The 9939-nt window shown below is 38.6% G+C and overlaps 1 pseudogene; it reads left to right on the forward strand.

The window, feature by feature from the left end:
* The first annotated feature begins 208 nt into the window (after positions 1-208).
* LOC121942008 lies at positions 209-6182 on the forward strand (annotated as a pseudogene).
* The last annotated feature ends 3757 nt before the right edge of the window (positions 6183-9939 follow it).

A 9939-nucleotide genomic window follows, 5' to 3' on the forward strand; every position in this document is an offset into this window, starting at 1 on the left:
CTTATAGCCTACATTTATTGCAATGAGAAAAAAAAATATCAGAAGGTTGATTGTATGCTGACATTTGACGTGTGATCCAAAAGGTTATGTTTGAACGTTTTTTTAACCCCAGTAGGGGGATTGGTATTCAATAGGAACACAGGGAGGAACATGAGGGTAATAAAGGAAAAATGTCAAGTTTCTCCCTCTCAGCATTATCCCAGGTTACATGATGGCCGACGTGGACCAGAGTCCGTTTTCTCTGGTGAGTCTGGAGGACGAGCTGACCTGCAGCATCTGTCTGAGCACCTTTGACTGTCCGGTGACCATCCCCTGCGGACACAACTTCTGCCAGGACTGCCTCCTGGCCACCTGGAAGGACTCGTACAGCTGTCCTCAGTGTCGGACCCACTTCTCCACCAAACCGGAGCTGAAGAAAAACACGGTCCTCAGCACCGTGGTGGAGACCTTCAACATGAGGACGAGCAGGGGCGAGGCCGGCAGGGGGGCACAGGAGACCAAAGACCAGAGACAGCAGGATGTCATTCGCTGTGACACCTGTATGGAAGCTGAAGCGTCCCAGACCTGCCTCACCTGCATGGCCTCTTTCTGTGACGAGCACCTGCGACCTCACCGGGAAAACCCCACATTTCGTCTCCACCAGCTGAGTGCACCTGTGGGCGACCTGTCGGAGCGGATGTGCCCGGACCACCACAAGCTGATGGAGCTGTTCTGCAGCCAACATGGCCGACCCATCTGCAGCCTCTGCCTCCAGCAGCTCCACAAAGGCTGCTCCTTCATGTCTCCTGAGGAGCAGAGGAACCAGAAAGAGGTGTGTGTGTGTGTGTGTGTGTGTGTGTGTGTGTGTGTGTGTGTGTATGTGGACTGTCACTGCATTTTCTGTCATTTCTGTCATAAATAACAAGGTATCATGTGTTAATGGGTAAGCGTTAGAGGTTTGTTGGATTAGCACAGAGCCAGGCTAGCTGTTTCCCAAGTTTTTCTTTGCTTGTTCTAAATTGGCAGCAGGTGGCAAATTTGGGGGCTGAAAAATGAAAAGTGCCCAAACTGCTGTTCCTCTAATTGGCCACTTGAGGCTGGCTACAGAAGCCAGTTGCTCCACATCAGTGTTGCTAGATGTACAATAATTATTGTATTTGTACGATAGTTTTGCCCTCTGTATGATGTCCGATCAGTAATTCCAAAACGGCGGTAATGTAGGATAATTTGACCGTTGTGACGCTTACAATAAGCACTTAGTTTAGTATGGCCATCTCATTTTAACTGCTTTCCTGGCTCCTACATCTTTGTTTACGCGTCACCTCTCACGTGATCTCCCGACAGCCAATCCCGTTTGGTAGAGGCCATATTTGGGTCACGTTCATGGAGCACACGCCACTGCCGTTTGTTTTTGTAAACACTCGGCTGCTGTGGGCTGAGCTGTGTAGATTGAGAAATAGCTTCTCTCTGAAGCAATGGGTAAATTTGTAGATGTGTCAGCAAGTCGTTTAAATTCTTGCTTACTGAAATAATACATTTAACCTATTCATTCTTGTGATTGTGACTGATCATTTTTCTCAGAATACGATAATTTTGATCCTCAATCTGGCAACTCTGATCCCCATTAACCCCCATGTTATAACGTCCAACTTTACAGCAAAAACAAAGTTGTTTACAGCCTGCTGCAACAAACTGTTTTGGGCGGGTGAGTCTTTTTTTTATGAGTCACCCTTTTTACATTTGATCAAGGTCCAAAGTTGCACATGTTCAGCTCCAACCTCTCATCCTCTCTCATCCTCTCTCATTCAAATATGGTCCCTTTTGGCTCCAAAAACACTGAGATGGCAATAGCCCAAAAGCTGAATTTGAGAATCCACAACATCATTATTTATAAACCAGTTGGCTGCTGACTTCTATTACATACTGAACTGACCTAGTGGTGATTTTAATCCTCCCAGGTAACTCTTGCCAATAAAGCAAGTAATAGTTTTTCCGAAAATGTCAAACTACTCTAGTTTATTATCCGCCGGTTCTGACAACCCAATCTAGTCCAGGCAGCTATTGAGGAAATGAATAACTTAGAACATTAAAACATAAAACTTAAAACTTAACATACGGACAATACATGAGAAACTCAATTAATCCTAGTGTCCCAGGAATTAGTTCTTCTCTTGTCTCAAAGTCAATGGGTTTTTGTTAGATGACGGAAATATGGTCTGAGATTCGCACCAGTTTAACAGACTTTTACAATTTGTTCTATATGAGATAAAATTCATCGGTAAATATTCACAAAAGTTTAAAGTTTCATGCAAGAAGCGTTGATGTGTGAACGGCCCCATGGAAAGCACTGTTTACAAATGCCAAGTCAAGTCTATTTTATTTATTAAACCCATTATCACACATCCAAATCTGCCTCAGATGGCTTTGCAGCACACAACATCCTTCTGTCCTTAGACCCTCACAGCAGAGAAGGAAAAACTCTCCCCAAAAAACCTTTAATGTGGGAAAAAATGGCAGAAGCTTTAGGAGGAGCGACTGAGGAGAGATCCCTTTTCCTGAACAGACAGATAGATGTCATAATGAAAAATAAAATTACAGTAGCATATGACACGAAGCATGTGCAGAAAGAATGCAGCCAGAGATGAATCAGCTTAATCGTTGACATGATACAAAGTTTCTTTTGATCAGTTTATGAAAAGGTTTAAACTCCTCCTCTGCAACCGATTGAAATTTGAATTGGTTTGGGCCTATTTAAGCTAACTGAGGTTTTTATATAGATCATATTTTATCTGTTTGGACTTTTTAACCTATTCTAATCAGATTAGTAGGCTCCATGTAAACGTGCCTACTAATATCAACAATAAAATAACATATAACAATGGTAGTAAAAATACAAATATGAATATTAGATCTTCCATTGAGGCTGTTGTGAACAGGTGAACAGGGTCTGCACCAAACAAAGCACAGTTCTCCCTGGACTGAAGCCATGTTTCCTTCCTGTCTTTGTAGTTTGAGCTCCGGGACAAGTTGGGTTTGCTGGACAGGAAGATTGAGAAGACTAATGCTATTTTGTTTCAAATGAATGACATGCAGAGCAAGCTGAAGGTTATTTTCATCGATTGCATTTCCTGATTTTTACAAGAACTGGAGACAAATTAATTAGTGATTGATTTTTAAATGTGAAGGCAATTACATCATGTCAGTTTGTTTATCTACTTACTTGCTTCTGTATTTATTTCTTATATGTCTCCCTCGTGGTTCTCGGGATGCTGCCACCAAAAGGAAGACAGCATTGGCAGCTGTGTATCAGCAGATGCGGGATATGTTGGCCCAGGATGAACGCGAGGCCCAACATGAGGTTGACCGCGAGCTGGAGGTCGGCCAGATGAAAGTTCAGGACCTCATGAAGAGGTTGACTGAGAATACAGAGAAGATGACAAAAGCCTGGGAAGATGTCAACAGTCTGCTGAGTCAGTCCCAAAGCCTGGCCTTTCTGCAGGTGGGATGAACGTTGTCACAGTAAGATGAAGTCTGGGAGGGTGAAAATTAGGGAAATCAGGGTTTAGCCTAAAAACAAATAGTATGCCCAGAACATATTTACAGCCATGTTATGTAAGACTTGGGAAAAAACATCCCATGAATCCTTTGAAACCTGAGCAAATTGGCTTGTTTTCATTAAAAAAAGAGAAAGAAAACGAGCTACAAAAGAAGAAATGACCCCCAAATTAGCAAGAAGTTAGTAAAAAGTGACAATTAGTAAAAATGAATAAATAAAAAAAGAAAAAGAAAGTACTAAAACAAAGAAGGAAAACAAGAAAATGCTTAATTAATAATACATAATTGTGATTATCTAGTTTTATGAAATTTATTATATTATATAGATTTTTTTTTAAAATTCCCTAAACTTTTAAAAAATATTTTTTTCTAAATCTACTAATTTCTTGTAATTTGTGGAACATTTTAACCAAGTTGCTCATTGCCCATTTCCCCATATTTTTGAAAGAAATTCCACCAATTTGCTTACAGATCAAATGTTTTAATACTTGTGAAAGGTGCCTGAAAGCAGCACAAGAAAAATGATTCAGCTCCAGTTTTAAAAGAGTTACTTGTATTTGTTTTTTGCTCTTTTTTCCTAACAGGCTACATTTGATCTGCCTCGGGCAGTAAAGGTTGACCCTTTCTGCCCTCTAATCACTCTGGACTCCAAGAAGGTGACAGCAACATAGAGCTTTGCTGCTGAAGGAGCAGCTGACAGAGATCCTCAAACAGCCTGTCGAGGACAGACTACCTATGCTTAAACCAGGTGAATGTGCAGATACATTTTAATGGGAGATATCATATATTTGGAGACATTATATGAAATTATAATGAAGCTAGCTACATCCAAATCAACACTGACATTGATGCATCTGGTGATTTTGTGTCATGTGTTGACATACTGAAATTTGGTGACACTTTCTATGAAGCCCATGTCTATAATGCATATTGTTATAAAGTATTTTGAATATTTATAAATGCTTATAACTATATTCACACTATAACTCATTATCAAATGTTCATAATTCATTATAGACATTGGCATTACAGTGAGTTATGATTATTTTTATAAAGCATTATAAATAACTATGAGTGCTTCTTATACAGCGCTATAGAGGCATTATAACACATCATAAGTATGTTCAGAATGAGTAATAATGCATTATAGTCATTGGCATCATAGAAAGTGTACCTAAAGGGTACCTAAAGTAGACTTAATTGTAGCTGTGTTTTGTAGTGGTGGACTAACTGTTTAACTGTCTGGGTATTAAAAAAAACCCCATAAACCTGAAACAACCCTTGATGTTCTACCTGGATGTTCTAATTGCAGTCTGTTTACCATTCACGTACTGGAGTAGTACTGGATCTCAGCCGGAATATGGTATGTTCATTTCTATGAAGGTTCCTATAATGGGTCCTTAATGGGTTTCCATTAACCCTCAAATTGCACAAATTTAAATTGTGACTATAAAATATGCCTAATGGAAACACATACATTAAAAAAAAAAGCCATATTTTGCAAAACTGCAATGGAAACACTTTTTTGTCTTCTATATGTCACATGATGCTATGGCTACACACTTAGGAAAGATCGTTGATGTAGTTTGTTGCCATTGGATGGCGATCCCTTAGCTCTGCATCCCATGTGACAAGATGTGACCAGTTGGTGCAGTACGACTGAGTACTATTTTACATTGGTTTCAATTGGGGGTCAACAGATCATCGGCCTGGGTGATTAGGGTTGATATTTGGCATTATCTTATCGGCATTTTATTTTAATAATCCATGATAAAAGTAATGAATTATAAATTGCAAAGAAGGTGTCAGCATGGGAGTAACTTTTACTTTGTAAGAACTCAGGAAGCCATTTTTATTTCAATATATGTATTTCTGTATATGATATTGAAAGTTTCAATTTAGATTAAACATTTGTAAAAAGCATTTAAGACAAAGTTTTGTCATATTTTAAATTCTATAAATTCTATAAATATTAACAGAAATATTTTCATTTTTTAATTAAATAATTTAAATGCTTTTTGGTTCCGAATATTGGTTATTTGTCTCATTAACTACTAAAAATCACTCTTAGTATTGGCCCTGAAAAAACAACATCGCTCAATCCCTAGTTTCAATCGTAGTGAGGGACTGGAACTTTTACTTTTATAAAACACAATTCAACAAGCATTTTGAAAGACACAACTCTTTGCTGGTGATAAAACAGTAATGGGTGCACAAAATGTTTTCTCGTGTAACCTTCTGTTTCACGAGTACCAGAGCCTGCAGAGCAGAAAAGACCACCCAGTTTCCACAGTCCAGCTCGTCCATCAGTTCAGCCGATATTCCAGCCCATCCCTGTACCTGTTTATATCGGGTCACATGCAGGCTGGAATCCACCCCCGCATCCACCAAGCTCTTACAGGGGTCCTCCATCTACTGCAGGACAAAAGACGAGTAAGTACGATATAAATGTACACACACACACACACACACACACACACACACACACACAATGAAATTGTTATATTTATTATACACATTATTATTAGACATTTAAAATGACGTTGAGGTGAAACAATGGGATGCCAGCAACACTTCAACTGCACAAATCTTCATGGTGATTTCATAAATTCTCTTCTTCCTAAACTTGTGCCATCAGAATCATTTGAAAGATGCTATAATCAAAAGAATATTCTACACATTCATTTAAATTTAGCATGTTTTGTGGACTAGCAACTCATCCTACTCTCAACTTTTTCTATGTGTGAGTGCTGTCCTGCGAGTTCTTTAATGAAGCAATAGGAGAAGATATCCGGTTTCAGTATTTTATTAAGCAGTGAAGGAATAAAATTACAGAGCTGTGGGCCAACTCTTCCTTTCCCTGACCAGCAACAAAAGCATGTCAGTTCACGAAGTCTGACTACCTGTCTCTCCCTGACCCAGTACTTTTAAGTGTTACATGAGTCATTGTGCACGCAGGGCGCTGCCCTTCCTCATTGGCTGTCTCAGTTTTCTTCTTCTCCACTCTTGCATCTGCCCCGTGCTTATCTGGCTCCACACCGAATTCCTGATAAAACTGAACTCCCCTTTCCTCTGGTCTTTTTCACTTCTGCAAAGTAAACACATTCTTTGTTATACAATTGCAACACCATAGTTCTTTTAAAGCACAGCCACAACTTCACATCTTCTTTAAGATTAAATGAGATTAATGACTTAAGCATACCTGTAGCCCAACACGTGTAACCAGGATTTATCCAAGGGGATAAGCATGAATTGAGCTGAATGTAGAAGACCAACCAGCCCAACATCTTAGCTCAAAGTGTTCACCCAAAACAGCATTCAACTGTACACTACTGCCAGTGAAGGAAGACAGGCTCTTCTGCAGGATGGCACCATCAGCGGAGGATGGACAACGCAGCACTCAAGATCCCAGAGACAGCATCAGAAAAATTAACAAAAAGTGGACTCCCTGCTCCAAGGTCTGGCAAGTAACAGTAATAAATGGACTGACTGTGACTGTGAAGTATAAAAAAATAAATGAATAAATAAATTTAAAAAAGAGAGAATAGGCCTATACGCAATAATGTGGATTTTAAATCCTACTGACTGAAAGGAGGGGGAAAAAGGTACGAACTCTTCTGGCTGGGAGAGCTACTGATATATTTTTTTCTTTTTATTATATTTTACCTGTAGGCTACCGGCATAGCACTGTGGGTCATTATGTAATTCAGCTTAATATATATATTTCTTTTCTCCCCTATTTATTTTATTTATTTATTTTATTTTATTCTTTCCTTTTATTTTGTTTGTTATTATTTGGAGCAGTCCTGCTCGATTTTCTTTTGCATGTTTCATTTCATCTTAAATGTCTAAATATTAATTATTTATGGCTTAAAATAAAGTCTCAGGCCTTTTAAGAGCAACAGACTATAATAAGTGCCAAATCTCTATCGGGCTGATTAAATCTACCCCCCATTTTGCAGATAGTAAAGTTTTCTTTCCCTAGGTGTAAACCTACATTGTCGTACAATAGAGGGTGACTACGGGAGTCTTTGGTGGTCTTTATTAGATGGGGGAGGGGTCTTCTTTTTTTCCCCCTTTCTTTTATGTGTATTTGTGTTGTTATGGGCTGGCCTACTTGTGTTATGTTGAACAGAGCTAATACAATTAATCTTATGACAAGGAACGTAAGAGCCATACAACAGCCCATCAAAAGGAAAAAAAATTTGAATTTCGCTAAAAGTCAAAAATGTCAAATATTATTCTTGCAAGAAACACACTTATCTCAACAAGAAGCAGTGAAAATGACTAGGGACTGGGTTGGCCAAATTTCTTATAGTACATATAATACAAAAGGTAGAGGGGTGATTTTTTTCATAAAAACTTAAATTTTACCATATCACGAAATATTGTAGATGCTTTTGGGAGATTTGTCATTACTATTGGTGAACTTAATAATGAGCAGATGGCATTTATCAATATATACGCTCCTCCTAGTTCAGATGGTTCCGTGTTTCATGAAATTAACAATCATATCTCTATGTTGGGAGATATACCTCTTGTGATGGGGGAGATTATAACACTGTCTTGGACAATATAATTGACAAACTACCCTCAGCTGTAAGTAGTCACTACAGTAAGGCTGAAATGGTGTTGAAAACTCTGATTAAAGACCAAGCACTAGTGGATATATGGCGACTAACGCATTCGACAGAGAAAAACTTTACATTTTATTCAGTACCCCACAATTCCCACACAGTCTAGATTGGATTTTTACCTGGTGAATAAGCCCTGGGTGGACAACACCCTGTCCTGCAATATAGATAGTCATCATATTTCTGGCCATAGCCCAGTAGAACTTGCTGTTCTTTTTCCTCAAAAGCCCATGGAGTGCTTTAACTGGCACCTATGCAATAGTACACTACAGGATAAGGAACTGTGCAGGTTCATTAATACTGAAATTGACAACTACCTCGAATGTAACTTGGGTTCAGTATCCTCTCCACGTTTACTGTATTAAAGTTGTTTGCCTCCCCTTTTTATTTCATTGTTGATTTATTTAATTTTTATTTTCATTTATTTTTTGTTGTTTTTGTTTGTTTGTTTTTTTTGTTGGTTTGTTTTGTTGTTACCTTGTTTTCTTCCCCTCTTTCCCTATGTTTGGTTGCTTCTCAACAACTTCTCAACCGGTGTTGTTGTAGCTTGTATGAGTGATTTTACAACATAGGCTTCGTATTTTTTTTACTCTAATTTATCTCTTTTGAATTGTGTTGTCCTAAACAAAAACAAAAAAAGAAAGAAAATGTCAGTATGCTGTGATGTATGATGTGTACTAATTTGACTCCAAAAAAAACTTGAATTACAAAAAAAGGTCACACCAGTTTAGTTTGCACAGTAATAACCACGTGCTGAAGCTGTGGCAGTGACAAAGACCAAAGCTCACCAGGATAGTCCAATAAAAACAACGGCTTATAAACTGTCTCATATGTCCTGCAATCACCTATGTAGCAAGATGCTGGCAAACTCTGGAGGCTTCAGATGACTTGAATTTGGAATTGTGTCTTCAAGAGCAACTTGAAGCAACTAATAACTACAAATTCAGGTGTTCACACTCAATGATATTTGAGCATGTATGATTTTTGATTTGAAAATTCCACTCATTTTTGCTGGTGATACACCTTTATAGGTGTACTTAAGAAACCTTTTGGTTCATTTCCTTCAGAACAAGACAAAATGTCCCCCACCGCTCCAGGAGGGAATAACCGTGGTGGGAAAAGATCTGATTTTAAGAAGAGAGACAATCCCAAAAGCCATCCTTCATCAGAGAAATAAACACAACACCAGCCACGGGCTTGGAAAAAAAAGTGAACACAGTAGGTGTGTGGTATGAGGCTCTGTAGGAGACTGGTGCATCATAAAAATGAAATCACATGATGGGGAATGGCACCATCCTGCTGCTTAAACAAACAGCATTCACATGCGCACAGTCCGCATTCACACTTGTTTGCATAATGTTAATCATTACAGATATATACTGCATGATTGTTTTCAACATGAGGATATAATTATGTAAATGATGAATTGAGTGCGGTAGCAGTTGCTTTGAAATGAGCAGGACATTTTTAAACAACTTGAGCTCAACATTTGATAACTTGGTAAATGATTAACATATCCATCGATGTAATAATGTCAGTGTGATGATTTTATTTTAACCAACAGGAGCACAAAATCCCTGGTCAGAGATCACAGCAGCAGTTTTTTATGCTTCTGCACTGCCAATAGCCAGGGTCTGAGGCTTTGCGTTTTTTGGGTTGTTCATCTGTGCATCCGTACCATGTTTGTGATCAAGTTATTTCATGAGCACCTTGAGGGAATTTCTTCAAATTTGAAGAAAAGAAATTTCAAACTTCAAAACATCCTCTTGGA

Source organism: Plectropomus leopardus, chromosome 4 (assembly GCF_008729295.1).
Source record: "Plectropomus leopardus isolate mb chromosome 4, YSFRI_Pleo_2.0, whole genome shotgun sequence".
In the NCBI taxonomy this organism is placed as follows: Eukaryota; Metazoa; Chordata; class Actinopteri; order Perciformes; family Serranidae; genus Plectropomus; species Plectropomus leopardus.